Here is a 17747-nt window from a genome sequence, read left to right as displayed (position 1 = left end):
AGTTCTCCCAATCTCATCTCATAGTGCCTTTTTGTTAGCACGCCGATTGCTTTGTCTTCTTGTTTTTACTTTACTGACTGTTTTCCATACTTGCGAATTTTGGAAATGTGGCTGCAGTTTGCCCATAGGAATAGGCATTCATTTTGGTCTGTTTGCAGCAGTTGTATTAAAATATCAGCCTTATCTAGTTACTTGCCTTGCATTTGCTGATAGACGGTTGTCTGTCCTCTTTCCTTTCCCACTTATTACTATAGTATACTAAACAAGAACTCAGTTGGAGTATAGAAACCAACCAATCACTTGCTCCAGACTTCTCAACCAGGTTTACACATGAGCAATGACCAGTTCGCCATTTTTGCTGGTGTCCAGTGTCTGATGCAGGAACTGTTGGCCCACCATGGGGAGGCACGAGTCGCAATCACAACAGAAAACTGTATCTTGGCAAGGTATGTCCAGTCTGGGCCTGAATACTTCCAATTGACCTTTCTCTCTCTTTTTAGTCATTTGGTACTGATTAAGTCCAGGCTTTCATTCTCAATGTCAATTTAATCAACATGGTCTTATTCCTCTAACTCACTCTCTTCACAAATTGGCTCTGGTCTCTTCTTAGGCATCAGCAAACTTTTTCTGATGGTTGTAGTTTTTGGCCAACCATCTCCAGCTCATCCTCAAGCCTTGGAGGTGCTAGAGATCTCCAGCTCTGATGAGGCAGATTCACTCTCCGAGGTGGAGCTTCCTTGTCTCGTTCCAACCTCTACTCCTTGTGGGATTTGCAGCATCAGATTAGTTTCGGCCTCCATGAATTTTCACTGTCCCGATAGATGCAAATTCTAAATCCTGTGGTCGGTATCACAGTGGTCAATGGAACGACAGAGCTCTCATCAACCTCTTGCTAAGAGTGATGCTCATTCGATGGAGACTGTGGACCCTCAGCCTGGGCTTCCAGAAACCGGTCCTAGGAAGCTTGTGTCCGGTCCAGGAAAGGCATGGCTTGGCAGTTCGGGCTGGACCGTTCCCATGAGGCACAGGGTCAGACTGATTTGCATATGGCCATGTCTGTACTGGGGTGGCAGAGTGGGCTAAAGAACGGTGGTGGATTAAACCCAGATCTGTTGACTGGGTGTGAGTGTTTGATTGGTTCAGATGCTCTGTCCATCACCACCCCCTTTTGTACCGTCCTCTTTTTTTGGAAGCCTCAAACTCCTCAAACCTGGGACAACCCAAGGAATTAGTGGATGTTCAGTCCGCTTCTTCCTCTGCATGTCTTGCCCTCATGGTATCGGAAGCATGTAAGCAGTTCGACAGAACAGCAATTTGATAGCAGTGTTGGTGACAAGGACCACCTGGTAGTGCCTTCTGCAGCATTGCTCCAAACAGGACTAATGGACATGCTTTTTTGACATAAACTCAATCACCGGGATTCAGATTATGTCCTAGAGAACCTGGGACTGCTGAAGTATCGGCGTCGACCTGATGAGAGATAGAACGCACCACATCAGACAATTCCTTGCAGGACTCAAGGACCAGGTCATCTGTGATGTTCACAAGAGCAACTTCTGGGACAGAGGGTATTCCCATCGCTCTCCCCATCAGCACCTCATGAGGAGAAAATCCAGTTCTCTTACAGGGGGCGCGTCAGATGTGCATTAGCACCAAATGAAGGGTATCTGGCCATTTGATTGATGTGGAGGTACAGGCTTTAGCCAGTTTAGTCTTGATTGTCCCATGTAATCTCTCCACAATATCTGATGCCTCAGGTCTATAACTACAGTGAAATATTTGATCAATCCCTAAGGCTGTGCAGAGTAGCTGCATTATCTCACTTTTGAAGTGGGTTCATTGAGCTGATTCAAGATAAATTGACATCCCAAATTGCGATATCAACTCTCACAGAAATAGTTTGGCGACTGTTAAGCTGTCATATCTTCGGGTGGGATGCCTCCAAATATCATGAGAGCAAAAACACGATGACTGGGATATAATGCAATTGGTTATATTGGGGCATCTCCACAAAGTTAATTTGGCAACTTTTGAAGGGATCATCTGACTTTCCAATGTGGCTCAAAGACACGACAACTCATTTGCCCATATTTTGCGTTAAGCAAGTAGCACAGAATGGAACAAAAATTCTCAGCCTTTGTCCTGAAATGAGGATTATAAAAATATAATCGGAAGGTAGACACCGTTCTGTCTCTGGAGGGAATCAGGAAGAACAGGTTTTCCCTCTCTGGACACCCAAATGTCACTGGCTTCTCTCACACATCCCATCTTTTTCTATTTGGCTTTCTCTAGCTCTGGGCCAGTATGTAGCTTTTCTCTCAGCTCAACGAAGGTGTGTACAGTGTTCAGTAACATGATGGATACAGTTTCTCCCACTGCATTACATGGTTCATCCAAATGGAAGGTGCCGAACTCAAGAGTGCAGCATTGAGAAAATGTATAACCGTTATATCTGGTAACAAAATCACTGCCACTGTTATGTGCAACACATGTCACCACAACAATTTCCTCTGGCATTTGCAGAGCATCTAACAACATTGAAATATACAGCCCCTTCCAGATGGTGGTACCAGCTGATGCCAGAAATCCATGCCGCAAACAAAGCTGCCAGAAATCATACAAAATTCCACACTCATACTGTCTTTCAGTGTAAATAGTGATTTATGAGCCTTCTGAGGAGCAGCAGACTTAGATAGGATAATCAGTTCAGCTCCGTGCACAAACGTTACATTGCACAGTAAGCCACTTTACAACTCCACTCAGTGTAAATACTGTATAAGCGGCTCTTTAAATACTACATTGGGTTCTCAAACAGGACCCATCTACAAAAAGTGTATGGTCAGACTCAGAAAGCGTTACAGCCAGTATGTCAGGTCTTGGTTTTGTGCACAACTTGGTAACATTAACACAATCGTGGGTGAATTTGCCCTCATCATCTGCCTATGGAGTTGGCAACAGATGCTGGATTTAGGGGCATATGCATCAAGCTATTTGGAAGTCGCAAACAATGTGAATTGCTAAAAAACAGTGTTTGCAATTGCCAAATAGCTCCCCCCTATGTATGACAGAGTTTCGCAGTGCAAAATAGGAATTTGCAAAAATTGCGAATACCTATTTTTCGAGTCAGACATCCTGCAAATTTCTTTTGCGACTTCAAAAATACCGACACGCTATTTGCGATAATCGCAAAAAGTGTTGTCACAAATGAATTAGCTAATCTATGTATCAAAAATACGCAAGTTGCGAATTTATGAAATTCGCAAATTTGCACATGATTTCCTGATTGGCCCCCTTCAGCATCAACAGGGAGGGGAGGAGTGCTTGTAATCAAACATTTCTCAAAGCAACTTTGCTGTTTAGCCTGTTAGGTTTTAAGGATTAATAGACTTCTGTGCAAAACATTCGTTCGATACCTACTTGGTAATATTCTTTAATAGAATTAATGTATACATTCTTAACTTTGACAATATTATAGGTTTCCTAATAGGAACCCACCAGCATCAACAGGGAGGGGAGGAGCGCTTACAGTCAAACATTCGTCAAAGCATCTCGGTGTTGTGAGATGCTTTGACGAATGTTTGACTACAAGCGCTCCTCCCCACCCGTGTTGATGCTTATGGGGTCTAATTAGGTAACCTATAATATTGTCAAAACTAAGAAATTACATATTCATTCTATTAAAGAATATTACCAAGTAGGTATCGAACTAATGTTTTGCACAGAAGTCTATTAATACGTAACACCTAACTGGCTAGAAGCACTAGGCATTAGTCAGTGTGGTAACAGGGATCATTGAATTTGGTCCTGAAGAAGAAGCTTAGGGGTAGGCTTCGAAACATGTCGACCAGCAAGGGAGCTGCTCATTAAAGCTTTTTCCCTCCTCTTTCCCCGTTTTTATCATTACCTGCTATAGGGAGCATTAAAGTTTAGTTTTTCCATAAAGCCAGGTATTTTTTAAACTCACTCATTCCTGACCCTTCCACTCTCACACTAATACACATAGTTTACTTCACTCCAAAATGCTCCTAGGTATCCGTCGGTCGTAGAATAACCCGATGATGAAGCATGCGTCCAAGGGACCTTTTGGTGGGTGAGGGTTATTTTAAAAAACGTTAATGCTTTCCCATGCTAGTAACCAAACGGTTCACTTGGGTTTAGTCACTTTTTGGAAGGCTAGCACTTTATTTTGTAAACTCTGAGTGGACTCTTTTTGTTTTTTCATAGCTTACAGAGGAGATGAGTCCATGACGGATATATCTCTTCACTCCCTTCTTTGTTTCTTGATAAGTTTGTAATGTGTCATGGCTGATTTAGCATGCATCTTACCTTGTCTGGTGTTGGGAGTGTTGGAGCTGTTGATGTCAGCCACACCACTGATACTTTCAGGCTGCAGGGTGGACTCCACCAACTCCTCAAGGGCGTGGATTCTGTCTCAGTGGATGTCCCTCCGGCAGTCTTCATCGCCTCCATAAGCCTGGTTTCAAGCTTGTCCTTGGACCTGGACTGCATGTCATGCCAGTGCTTGCGTAGGTCAGCAATGGAGCACTGGGTTACACCGATGGCGTTCAACTTTGCCTGTATGTCCAGCCATATTTTTCTTTTATGTGATTCTGGGACATGAAGGGATTTTTTCCCAAACAGCAACTCATGGCTATGGACCATCTTTTCAATCAGTACCTCCTGTGGATCCATCAGGTTTTGGTGGTTTTGCAGTCCATAGTGGTTTGCTTCTCCTCCCAGCCTCTCACACAGCCTCAGGCAATCAGGAACAGCATGGGCAGTCACAGTTCCTGGGTGTGATGTCATCAAGCTGCACTTGAATTGCAGATTCGCTAAAATTGCGATTTCTTATGTGCGAATTCACAAATAGGGAATCGCTATTATGGAGTTTGCAAATGAATTCTGCGATTTTTAAGGAATTGCTACATTTTTGCGACTATTTATTTACATCGCAGTTAGCGATTCTCAGATTGTGATTTGCTAAAAATTGCAATTTGAGAATCGCAAAAAGCTTTTTTGATACATATGCCCCTTAGTGTGTTACACCTCCATATGTGAATATTTTCAGCTGCCAGAATGATTCTCTCATAGTGAGTTATGAGGGGTATTTGTCAGGGGTTGAGTTCTGTCATGAATCTTGAGGGTCTCAATGGAGTTGGGTACTATTAGGATGAAGGGGAAGCCCATCATAATCGCTTCAGTCTGCTGTATGCTACGGCTTACCACCCCAACCGCCTTGACACAAAAAGGTAACGCTGCTGCCACCGGATCAAGAGTAGTTGAGAAGTACCCGATGGGGAACTTAGTGTCCCGTTAGGCATGTGTCAGTACAGACAGAGCACACTCATCTCTTTTGTGACAGTAAAGCACACATTATTTCATATAGTCTGCCATTCCAAGAGCGGGTGCGCTACAAAGCAGATTTTTGAGTTCGCGGAAGGCTTTCGTGCATTTGTCATTCTTTGATATCTGGTTATTGATATCAGTAGGCGTCAATCTCATTAAAGGCTTTGCCACAAAGGAAATGTTTGGGATTCACTGTTGACAATATCCAACAATGCCCTAAAACACTCTCACAGTAGTTGGGAACTTCATCTTAAGGGCAGTGTCTATGCGCTTATGGGACACTCCCCTCACTCCCTCAGCGTTCTGATGTCCCAGGTACATGATTTCCTTCTGGCAGTATTGTAATTTCTCTGTTGAGACCTTGTGCTTGTCCTTGGCCAAGTGGTTGAGCTGGGCAATCGTGTTTTGTTTGCAAGCTTCCTCAGTCATTGAGGTGATCAAAAGATCATCAATGTATTGTAGTAATGTCAAACTGCATGGTAACTGAAGAGACTCTAAGTTCCTTTTCAGTATCTGATTTAAGTAGGACAGGTTTTCTATATAGCCTTGTGGGGCATTACACCACAGGAGGGTCTTATCCTGGAACCAGAACGCAAAGAGAAACTGTCTCTCTTCATGTAACACAACGAACAAGAAAGCTTGACAAAGTAAGATTACCATAAACCACTTAGAACAATTCCTCTGGTGGACTTTGAAACAGAATCACAGCAGAGTTCAGCACTACAGGATATCAAGGAACAATAATTTGATTAGTCTTTTGGAGATCTTGCATGATCCTCTACTTTTTGTTTGCTTTCTGTAGGGCCTTGATTGGGGAATTACATTGACTCCTGATAAATTGCTTCAGAATGCCTAGTTCCATCATGCTCTCAGTGTCCGGGGTGACCCATGATGCCTCTGGGGGCATTTTAAAAGGGTGAGTCTGCGGAAAAACAGCTTTAGGATGGAGGGTGATCTCTAGGGGTTTTGCGCCTTTAATCAACCAAAACTCTCTCTTCCTGTGAAACTCTAGGCAGTCTCTTTGTCTGTAGGGGTGGGTGGAGTTGGACTCACGGAATTCCGCATAGTCACCTAAAAACTATGGGGACTCCCTGGAGTTCCACCCACCGGTGGAGCAGTTTGTGGCAATTTAAAGACAATCAGATAATTAAATGCACAGCCCTGTTAACACAGAGACAGGCTCCCCAGTCTGACCTTCACCTTGCATCTGCAGCAGGCACATTGCGACAAGGTTTCTCCTCCATCTAGACATTACAGCTCAGAGTGTGGAAATTTGGCAGAGATTGCTGTTACCATTTAGCTGAAGCCATCTTGTTTTCGGCAGCCATCTTGTCTGACCATGTGCTCACCATGGGCTCTTGCCTTCTTCGCTGTTGCTTGCCCTTGTGCTTTGCTCAAGAACTAGCTATACTGAGCCCCTGCAACTCTACACATGCTCAGAAGAGTCTGTAGCTGCCCATGCACCTGCTCTAGTCTGTTACTGTCAGGCTGTTTTAACTAAAGTCAGCAACTCATGGCCCCTCCTTTTTTGTTGACTGTGCATTACCTGTATGACCATCTATGTATGTAACTCTTCCTCTGTGAACTTGTACCGCCTCCTTTTGAGCTCCTGTGTGGGTATAAAAGACACATGGTTCTTCTACTCCTTGTGCTACTTCATACACTGCCGAAGGGTGTTGTGTTAATGCAGTTCCACCTCATGAGGATTAATAAATTGTTTTCTTGACATTTCAGTTTCCGTGCCAACTTCTGTTTATTGGTCTGAGGACTTGTGTGCAGAGAAGGGTGAACCTCTAGCACCGGTAGGCCTTGCTGAGGTCTACTTCTACAAGCGGAGGCAGTACCAGGTGGGAGAGAGGCATAGGTAAATTGGTCCAGGCAGGGAGCCCTGGGGAAGAGATTGAGCTATGCAGCTGAGGGCCAGGAGAAGGGTGCAAAATCAAGGGGTACCTGGGGCTCCATGTGTAGCTCAGCATTGGCCAGCACACTCACTCCATCTGAGGAGGAGAGGCTCCTGTGTACTGGTCCATATATGTTCCAGGAGAGCAAGGAGGGCTGTAAAACTGGCACCTGCCTCCAGCCAGCCAATCTCAAGGGTATTTCGGGCTATTAACAGGAAGCGGGAGACAGCCAGAGCACCAGCATCCCAGCACACTGCCTGCGCCCTCGCTCACAGAAATAGGGGTACACTGCAATCCCCATAATTCCCTACATAATGACACCGCCAGGAATGCAATACTGAGGCTATGATCAAAGCTAACTCGTACTTGCTGAACCAATCACAACAAATTGAAATTGTACTTTGTACATGATTGGTTCAGCAAGTATGAGTTAGCTTTGATTATAGCCTCATGTTTGCATTCCTGGTGTCACTTTTATTTTAATGTCAGAGGAGGTTGACTGGGGTAACGCTTTATAGTGTTGTGACTGGCAAATGTTTGAGTCTTCCAGGGACTCTGGCGAAGGAACAGAATCAGACTTCTAACAATAGGTGGGGGACTCAAGTACACCGGCATTACCCCCGACTTGTGCCCTCTGACTAGTTTTAATACTGGAAAAAACTCTAGTTCAACATGGCAGTTCCTTTCCAGCCACAGTGTGCATTAATCTCTTTGTCTTCAAGAGCATTAGACTCTGAAATTCTGTGTATGAATGCTTGGAATGCTCCTTCTTATCTCCTCGGTTGGTGGCTATAGCAAGTTGCGCTGCTGCTGTTGTGTCTTCCTGATGGGCTACAGGATGTCGGTGCCTGGTTCTCTGCCCTGGCCAGTTACCCTTTCCCGTTTTCAGGGAGCCCTGCTCAGAGCTCCGATGAGCGACTGTATTAGGGCAGTTGAGGCTGTTACTGTGATCCCGGACCATGTGGCAGATGGAGGAGGAGTGTTGGCCTGGTATGGGAAATATAGGAAAAAAGTGAGCTCAATTTCAGTGCCAGGAATGGGCGCTTCCACGTGGCAGAATTAGCTGAGTTTTTGCTCATTTGGGCATGGAGTGGACAAAACTCTGTGAATTCTGTCGGCGGAGCGGAGTTCATCGCTCACTCCTACCTGACTGTATCTCCCATGATCGGGTATAACCTGACAACAGTTTTTGGAGACTGCAATTTAAATTCAGCATCAGCTGCTTGGGTTTCAATCCCGACCCCATCCTGCGTGCAAAAAATTGACGCAGAGTTTGCAGATGAGTTTGCTGAGTAGATCATGTCCTAATCTACACAAAAGGGTAGGAGTGTTCCCTAACAGGGAAAAACCTGCACATCAAAAAACCAGTTAGCGTACAAACAAAGTAATTGGCGTGACACAAATTAATGGACTTTTGCTGTAAGTAAAGCGGGGTGCTTAGTTAGCTGAAAGCACTCACTACCCAAGGGTGCTTAATTAGCCAGTTGCAAAGACAACCTGCCAATTTACATATCAAAAAACATAAGCTAATACAGCACACCCTCGGTCCGCTAGAATGGGTCCTACACAGAAGACAGTATTATGGACCGATATTAATCCAAATTAAGTCAAACAATCCCACAAATCCTGGAGTCATATATGGCAGTCCAATATCAAACAAGATATGATGAACAGTCCACGAGGCTTCAGTAGAAAATGTTATTTTTATTGATTTTTGGACCAAATTCCCAATGTGAAGAACAGCCAACACGTGTTTCGTCTGTACTAGTTAGTACTCAGACTTTCTCAAGGCTATCATATGATTCTATTGGATCCAGAATCAAATCCGAAGTAATGGAGGATTGATAAGCACTAAAAACAAATTCCAAATAACATGATGGATTGCAGTCAAGGTATTCACCGCTAGTAAAGCACTGTGGTGAGCTGAAAGTATGACCCAGTATCGTAGAAAGAACGAAGGCTCATGTCACCCGAGATCTAATGTGTTGTAATATTAGCACTATACACGATCCCCAATGCGTTGAGCTTCTTCCAAATAGAGAAGCCAAACTGGAACAAAAAAAGGGGTGCCAGTCAAAACCCTCCTGTACCAATGGGTCACAGAGTGGATTACGAGTAAGAATTAGAATTGTCACAGGGACCTCCCTACCGTGATACTTCGAGTCCTCATAAACTCCCAAGTCGCTGTTAGAGTCACCGCCTGTGATAACACTACCAAGTCAGCACTTAGTAGGTTTACAGGGCTAGAGTCAGTATTATGGACCGATATTAATCCAAATTAAGTCAAACAATCCCACAAATCCTGGAGTCATATATGGCAGTCCAATATCAAACAAGATATGATGAACAGTCCACGAGGCTTCAGTAGAAAATGTTCTTTTTATTGATTTTCGGACCAAATTCCCAATGTGAAGAACAGCCAACTACTGTTTCTTCTGTACTAGTTAGTACTCAGACTTTCTAAAGGCTATCATATGATTCTATTGGATCCAGAATCAAATCCGAAGTAATGGAGGGTTGATAAGCACTAAAAACACATTCCAAATAACATGATGGATTGCAGTCAAGGTATTCACCACTTGTAAAGCACTGTGGTGAGCTGAAAGTATGACCCAGTATCGTAGAAAGAACGAAGGCTCATGTCACCCGAGATCTAATGTGTTGTAATATTAGCACTATACACGATCCCCAATGCGTTGAGCTTCTTCCAAATAGAGAAGCCAAACTGGACCAAAAAAGGGGTGCCAGTCAAAACCCTCCTGTACCAATGGGTCACAGAGTGGATTACGAGTAAGAATTAGAATTGTCACAGGGACCTCCCGACCGTGATACTTCGAGTCCTCATAAACTCCCAAGTCGCTGTTAGAGTCACCGCCTGTGATAACATTACCAAGTCAGCTCCTAGTAGGTTTACAGGGCTAGAGTCACAAATCACATACTGATGTTGCGAGCGTCGTTCTCCATGCTGCACAGCTCCACCTAACTGTGCCCGTGCCCCCGCCCTCGCTGCTGCCGCGAGTTTGAGCCACCAGTGGTGCTTTCTCCATTTTTCCTGTTCCTGTTCACCATCATTCTTGCCTTTCATTTTGTCTTTTTACTTGTCTGCCTTCTTCGTTATTTCCTGTTCCTGTTCACCATCTTGTTTGCCTTTCATTTTGCCTTTTTACTTGTCTTCCTTCTCTGTTTTTTCCTGTTCCTGTTCACCGTTTTGTTTGCCTTTCATTTTGCCTTTTTACTGGTCTGCTTATCTCTATACTATCCTGCCTATTTCGCCATTTCTGCTCTATTGTCTACATAGGCCTCTCTCTAACTGTTTGCCTTCTGCCACCTCACTTTCCCGCTGCTGCGGCCCCTGTGGCCCGCCCCCCTCGCTCGCCCATTTGCCCCGTACCTGCCTCCCAGCTGCTCCTCCCTCCCTCCTCCCCTTCTTAATGGCGGCCGTGCAGTGGGTGCGCCGCTGGTGCGCCAAAGGCATGCCTAAGGCAAGCCCGTCTGTGCCCGTCTGTGCCCATCTGTGCCCATCCACACCGGGACCATGCCCAGCAATAGACCCCTGGCCCCCACGAGAGCCATGACACCCGACACCGATACAATGCCAAATTCCTCCAAGAACTCAACGCCGGCCCTTCACCCACCTGCTTCCAGGCCACCCTGAAGATCACCCACGGACCCTTCACCTTACGAAGATGCCGCTTTACCAGCCACCGAAAAACGTCATGGCCTGCCCCTCCCACCAGAGCAGGTCACAACCATCTGAGATGCATACTTCTCAACACCCGCTCCGTCCACAAGCACGCCATCAAACTCTGGGACATACTCGACTCTTCCTCCCCGGACATCACCTTCCTGATGGACACCTGGATGAACCCCTCCTCGGAGCCTGCCATTGCGATATACATCGCGGAGGGATACAAGATCACCCGCAGGGACCGCACCAACAAACCAGGAGGATAAATCGCCATCATCCACAGGAAGACCCTCAGAATCTCGACAAGCAGCAAAGACACCTTCAGCACTGCCGAACACCTGCACTTCCAGATCCAAATCAATCCCAACACCACCCTCAGAGAAACCCTCATCTAAAGACCCCTCCGGACCCCGGCCACAGTTCAGCGACTCCATCACCGACGTCATCAGCACACACGCCCTCGCTTCCACAGACTACATCCTCCTCGGAGACCTGAACTTCCACCTGGAGAACGCCAACGACAGCAATTCCATCACCCTGCTCGACAACCTCGGACTCAACCAGCTCATCACAACACTAACACACTCCGCCGGGCACACGCTCTACCCCATATTTTCCACCAGTAACCACGTCACCTTCAGCCACACCACCGAAGTCTACTGGACCGACCACTGCTGCATCTACTTCTCCTTCAAGAAACACACCAACCACGACTAAGCAACGCATTCCCCACCGCAGCTGAAACAAGCTCACTGAAGACCAACTAATCACCACCCTTGCCCAAGACCAACCGACCGACCCCACCGACACAGCCGCCCACAACGTCAGGAAATGGACCGATGACTGCGCCAAAACCCTCGCCCAATCAGGAAACCCTCAAACAGATGCACTGACAGGTGGGCCATCTGGTCCACCACCGACCTCCAGGCATCCAAGCTGACTTGCAAAAGGCTCGAGAAGACAGGGCACCACAGACACCAGACAACCACGCAGACCTCAAGAACACCAGTAGCAAGCACCACCAACTCATTTGAACCGCTAAAAGGACCTCCTTCTAGAAATGCATTGACAACAACACGCACAGCAGCAAAGAGCTCTGCAGCACTATGAAAGAACTCGCCAACCCCAGCTCCAGCTCCAATGACATCCGGCCATCGCAAGACCTCTGCGACTCCATAACCACCTTCTTCCACCGCAAGATCGCAGATATCCATGACAGCTTCAACACCCAGACTCCCCCAACAGCCGCTAACACTTCAGACTCAACGCCCCCTAACCACACCAGCATCCTGCTCTCCTGGAACCATGTCAACGATGACGACACAACCAAAATTATGAACAACATCCACTCTAGCTTACCATCCGACCCCTGCCCTCACCACATCGTCAACAAAGTGAGTTCCATCATCGCACCCTAACTTCGGAAGATCATCAACAGCTCCTTTGAGACTGCCACATTCCCGGACAGGGGGTAATACGCTGAGATCAACGCCATCTTCAAGAAACCCAAGGCAGACCCAAAGGACCTCAAGAACTTCCAGCCCATCTCCCTGCTACATTTCCCAGTGAAAGTCATCGAAAAGACTGACCCGCTACCTCGAGGAGAACAACATCCTGGACTCATTCCAATCTGGATTCCTCAGCAACAACAGCAACGAAACCGCCTTCATCGCCGCCACTGACAACATCAGGGCCCTGCTGGACAATTGCAAAACCGCGGCCCTCATCCTCCAGGACCTCTTGGTTGCCTTTGACACCGTCTGCCACCACACCCTACACACACGCCTCCATGATGCAGGGATCCACAATAAAACTCTGGACTGGATCATCTTCTTCCTCACCAGCAGAACCCAGAGAGTCCACCTCCCCCATTCCGATCCGAAGCCACCAAGATCACCTGCGGTGTACCCCAAGGATCATCCCTCAGCCCGTCTCTTATTTTGCCTATTTTTACCTGTGCTGTGGCAGGTATTTTGTTGGTACTCCGTTGATTTGTAATCAAGTGATTCTAATGTCCTATGGAATGGATACAGGATGTATGTTAACCTCTCCATCCACATATGGTCCACTCTAATCTCTTCCTCCCCCTCAGGCACCGTCATTGGTCCTTGTTGAACTTAACATGTCTCAAACATCATGTGGACTGTAGGTCCCTGTGCCATTATCGGATTTTGGCGTACTGTGTGACCTGGAGGGAGATGGAGATGGCGAATACCTCCCTGCATTTATGTTGGGTTGAAGGAATTTGGCAATAACCAGTTTTGGGTACTTTTTGGGTGGCCAAAGGTGGTCTAGGTATTGGGGAAGGCTCTCTTTGGCGTGCTGGGCTCACACCTTTAGAGTCCATCACAATTCTGTCTAGATTGTAACGGCACTCCCACTTCCTATGGGATACTCTGTTATAAATGTAACAAAGGGTAACCTTCTTTAGGGCACATATATTGGTCCCTGCCACATTATTTCGACCTCTCCCCCTTCCTAGGACATTTCTACTATAGTTCAGAGAGACGCCTTGCATTTCCATTCTAAAATTAGGGTCTAATTTGGGTCTTGGGAATTCAACTTTAAGATTCTTAGCCCCTCCATTCTGTGCTAATCGAGTCTGAGATATCACATACTTTTCTTTAAGCCTTTTTGTTTTGCCTCCAGCATGTAAAAGCAACGTTTTGCTCACTGCAAGATCTCATCAACCCATTTGCTTTGCTAGCTAAAGACACCTTGGGTGACTTGAATACTAAACTCAGGCCTAAGTCAATATACAAGGATGCAAGAAACCCTCCCATGTTATCTCCTAGCAGGTCATTCATTCTGCTGAGCTCAATGCACACCTGCATCAATCTCTTAAATCCAGTGTGGTCCGACTATTTTTTATTTTGAGAGCTTCTGAAAATCTTGGGCCAATTCATCTTTTTTTGACGAACCTTTGTCTTTTGATGTTTTATGAGCTTGTTGTATTTGGTTTTAACAATAGGCGAAGGGGCATTCATACCTAACACTCGTGGAGGTTCCTGGGTTGGCCATTCAGCTGCTCTTTTACATTTTGCACACAGGTCCTTTGGGACTGCCCCTCAAATAACACGTTCAAGTCTTCCCACAAACTTTGGAGGTGGTCACAATCTGTTACATTTGGTTGTAACACTTGTCAGGATTTTCCCTAAGTTTTGGGAAGGTATTCGTGAAATGAAATGAAAGAGGTCTGTTCGCGACTATTGAACATATACAGTGGCTCCTCCTTGCACCCCTCTCTGCTTCCTTGCTAATATAAAGCAGCCCATTCTCATTGTAATATCCTAGGAAGTCTATCTCCACGTTTTTATTCACAATATCCTCAAATACTGTTTTTAGTTGGGCAAAGTTGATTTTTTTGTGGGGTTTGCCCAACACTTGGCGAGTTTACTGCCAAATCAGTACAGGTTGTTTGACCTCCAATCTCACCACTGACTGAGTTTCCTCCTTCTAGGGGTACTAATGATAGCCCTCCAGGCTTCGGTGCTGAGTCCTGGCGTAAACCTGGGACAGGTTGACTCTGGATGGTACTAACAAGTGCCTGAGCCTGCGAAGTGATCTCACCACTTGACAAAGGCTAACTGCTATAGACGCGGGGTCTGAGCAAAGGAAGAAATTTCCATAAAACTTGGGGGTGCAAGGACTTCCACAGAGGAGTCTGCAACCATTCCTGGCTCAGTTATTTTCGGTGTGATAGCACCTGATGCACCAGCTGCCAAGTTACATGGGAGTAGTCTTGTGCTAGGAAACTTATCTATGATTGTGTCTTCCTCCTCACTCTCTATTTCTGTCTCCCTCTTTTATTTCTCCTTTTCCTTCTCTTCACTGTCTATCAGAGGACAGGCTCTAACAGTTTCAATGACTTCCTCACTCCACTTTCTCTGCCTCTCCTTGTCCTACACGCTTCTCCTTGAATGAGCCCCACTGCAGATTTTTTATTTAAATTGCTTCCTTTTCTTTTCTTTTCATTTGCTATTTGTTTCCAGAGGTTTAAGGCTTCTGATTATGTAGGCCTGGGCTGTGGTTTTAAATTGTACAGCCTGAGGGATGTGGAAAGTCCCATTAAATGGAATCAGAGTTCCACATATTTGGATATATACTCATGCCATTGGCTAAGGCACATGTATGTGTGCAATGCTTTGTTTACTGCCATTTCCCTAGCTGGTGTACATTCGGGAGGAAAATGTCTTCCTTCTTTACGTACTTCTCCATATTTGACAAGGGATTCCACATTTTGGCAAGGTCAAAGTCACTCCCTGTTTCAATTCTCACTTACCCCATGCCAAAAGCTCACAATCTGTTCACCCTTACTAGTGCGTCTCTGTCAAAGTTCACCCCACCACAGAACAGCTACAGCTTCTGCCAGCCAATCCCCATGTGGTACCATGATGATGCAACGCTACAATACCACTTTACAACCTTTTCATTATTTGCCTGTTTCAACTACAAAAAAATTCTATAGTAGTAAGAATTCTACTTACTTTCATACCACAATGAGTCCTCGACCAGTGATCGTCACTATGCTCTGCCCATCCACCCCTGTTTACTAAGGAATGAACCACCGCTGAGCTAAATTAGTAAACTCATGCATGAAAAGATTATGACTCTATCAAGGTGTAACTGATAGCACCTCACATTACACCACACCTAGCAGGCAGGTTTAACAATTCAATGTTCTAACTTGAGGTACCTCTCCTCAGCTCTACAAAGTATATGGATAATCGTGTTCTCATTAATTTCAAAAGTCAAAAAGCATCATCAAAAATACAATAACTATTGCTCCCACAACTCCAAAGAGCAAAGCTACATATTAGTTGCTTGTAACATCTGTCCACGGCATCCCAACACAATATGTCTACTTCATCTCCCTACATGCACTGTTCTACTTTTACTATTTCCACGTTTTACTTGCAATCCCTATTGATACTAATGTTGTTGTTTTTCTTCAGCTACTCTGTGTCTCTGGAACCAGGATCAGGTTGGGACTGGGTCAATTTAGATCTTGGGGAAACCATCTGGGCCATGTTGGTGCAGTGCTTGGTTCTGTAGTCAGTTAGTTTATCAATTATGGGTCAGTTCCACTCAAAACCATTACCTGTGCTTCCATATCAGTTAGGCACACACATGTATCCTAAATTTAACTCATGGAGGCCACCAACAGCTAGGACCAGGAGCAATGTAGTCCCTATATGAACTTTGGAGTTCCCTTTCTGAAGTCATCACTTGGTCCTTTAGATTAGGACCACTAGCATATGCTGAAACATTTTTGTAGGAATGACGGAGAAGGGTTGATGCTTCAAAGCATTTTATAAAGAAGTTATATGCAGATTACATAGGATATGCCATATGCAAATATAGCAGCAAAGCATACAAATCATAACCACAGAGAACTCCTTTCAGTTTAAGCAAAATCCAAGCTAGGTCCTCCTTCTAATAGATGGGGAAAAGGATCTCTTGAACACAGAAATTCAAATATCCTTTTGTACGAATTTCAAAGATATTTATACATTCTGCACAAGTACATGGTCTTCAGGATATGCACCAATATGGAACGTGCAAGAAAAAACATTCTACTGCAGAATACATTAGAAAATTCTCTCATGGAAGTAATACATTTCGTTTACAGACATTATCATAGTTTGAGAAATTCATTTGATACATTGTATAGCAATAGCCTGAGACAGTTGAAATGTCTTTGATGTGATACAGTAGGAGAGACTTTCTGGGAACATTCTTTGTTTATTATTGTGAGTCTTGCAATATTTTTAATTAGGACATGAAGAACAGTAATAGTCATCACATGATATATTGTGACTGCAACATGGAGGACAATGTAAACACAATCCAAGTTAGCGTAAACTCAGTTTATGACGCGCTTATTATGTAGGAAGAAAAACAACTACCACATACACAATGACTGACGGACCGGGCTGATCAATACCGATATTCCAGACACACAAATGAATCACTTTTTGTTAAGAGGCAGCAAAGTGTGCTATATTTTTATTCTGTGTGAAAGCTTACCTTGCTCAACTGTTTTGTTACCCAGACCATTTCAGTTCAACATGAGCGTGTTTGACGGGACTCGACTGGGTGTCAAGCATATGCCATCAAGCATTGCGAGGAACCACTTTATTCCACCGGATTGAGCATGCTCCAGCGAGTGGGAAGGCCTCGATTGGAGGGTCTGGCCTCGGACACAGATGCTTTGGTGTGCATTGAATGGGGCATCCTTTGGTGTTTTTCCACTGTGTAGACTGCTCTGGACAAATTGTTACTTAATTTCAGGGTCAAAACAAGCAGTGGGTGTCTCTCTGTTTGCTGCAAAGTGCCAGTGGGTGGTAGCAACATATTCAAGATGGAACATTAACGCATGTTTTTTGAGGGGCAAAGTGACTAGTGGTAGGACCGGGGAAAAATTCCATCAAGCTGCAGTACAGTAAGTAAAAGTTATGATACTTAGATAGCTATATGGATCAAAGAACGTATGTGCTTTTACAATGCTTTGGACGGACTCATTACCGGCACTAATTCGAATCTGAAAGGTTCAGTTTTTAATGAGAAGGAGGGTGGTGGGACTGATGTGTAAACAACATGATGCAAGCAATGGAGCGTCACCTCACTGTTTTATTTTCAAGAGTATAAGAAAAAATTAAATGATAATAACTCAGTTATTATCATAACATTTTTTCCTTTTTCGTGCACGGCAGCTTTGTGGGGCGAGGTGGGCGGACGGGGCTGACAGAGCAGCAGAGGAGTGGTTTGCTCCCACTCCTAAGTGCAAATGACTGTTTGGCTCTCTCGTG

The sequence above is a fragment of the Lissotriton helveticus genome, chromosome 6 (genome assembly GCF_964261635.1).
Source record: "Lissotriton helveticus chromosome 6, aLisHel1.1, whole genome shotgun sequence".
Classification (NCBI taxonomy): Eukaryota; Metazoa; Chordata; class Amphibia; order Caudata; family Salamandridae; genus Lissotriton; species Lissotriton helveticus.
Note: the sequence above shows the minus strand (reverse complement) of the source record.